Consider the following 1,274-nt stretch of genomic DNA (forward strand, 5'->3'; position numbering starts at 1 on the left):
GAGGGGTCGTCAACACCGTAGTCGTACTAGGTAGCAGCGGCGTCGGTCTCGGTGTCTAGCGAGAGAACAGGGGGAAGAAACAATAAATATAATGCAAACAAATGCATGATGATGCATGACATGACAAAGCGTGATGCTAGGTGTGCCCTAACGCGGTACGATATGGTACCGGTGAAGGGGGAAAACATCCGGGAAAGTATTCCCGGTGTTTCGCGTTTTCGGACAGATGAAACGGAGGGGGAAAGTTGCGTGTTTGCTATGCTAGGGATGCGTGGCGGGCGAACTGCTGCGTATCCGGATTCGTCTCGTCGTTCTGAGCAACTTTCATGTACAAAGTATTTTCATCCGAGCTACGGATTATTTTATATTAATTTTTAAAGATTTAATTCATTTTTAGAATTGACAGAATTAATTTAATTAGAAAATGCAATTATGACGTCAGCATGATGTCAGGGTGATGTTAGCAGTCAACTAGTCAGTTGACCTAGTCAAACTGACATGTGGGTCCCACTGTCATTAGTCGTTTAGTTGATTAACAATAGTTAATTAGGTTAATTAAACATAATTAATTAAGTTAATTAATTACTTAATTAATTAATATCTTTATTTTATTTATTGTTTTTTTCTCTTTTTTTATCTAATGACTCTCACAAGGGTTATTATACCTAAAGGGGAGGTTTATTTGCTAAAGGGGATTAGCCCCTAATCTGGATAGGGCCGGCCCCATCTGGCATGGACTCAACCGAGCCCCTCCAATGGCTGGGCGCGCACGGGAGCAACGAGCTCCGGCGGCCGGGGGAAACGGAAGGGGGCCGACGCGCATCGGGGTAGGGGGCCGCCGGCGCGGACAGGGCGCATGTAGGCAAGGTGAGACGCGCGGCTGGTCGGGATCGGACACGGGCGTTGCCGCACGTCGACTGGTGGTGGTGGCTTGGCCGGGGACGGCCAAAGTCGACGGCGGGGATGGACGAGGCGACGGCCGAAGCTCGGACACGGACGCGGGTGGCCGGCGCGTGTGCGGGTGCCGGTGAGCGAGGCCACGACCGAAGGGGCCGGAGCAGGGGAGGGAGGAGGACCGGGGTCTCACCATGGGCCGTGGGGTCTAGGCAGTGGGGGTGTGGTGGAGGACGGGGACGACGCGTCGGAGACGAGGAGCAGTCCGACGAGGTGGTGGTGACGACGACGTCCTTGCTGAGCGCGACGACGGCATCCGGCGAGGAGATGAGATCAGGGGGCTACGCCGATCCAGATCGGCCAGGGAGAGAGACGACGGA

This window comes from Triticum dicoccoides, chromosome 7A (genome assembly GCF_002162155.2).
Source record: "Triticum dicoccoides isolate Atlit2015 ecotype Zavitan chromosome 7A, WEW_v2.0, whole genome shotgun sequence".
Lineage (NCBI taxonomy): Eukaryota > Viridiplantae > Streptophyta > Magnoliopsida > Poales > Poaceae > Triticum > Triticum dicoccoides.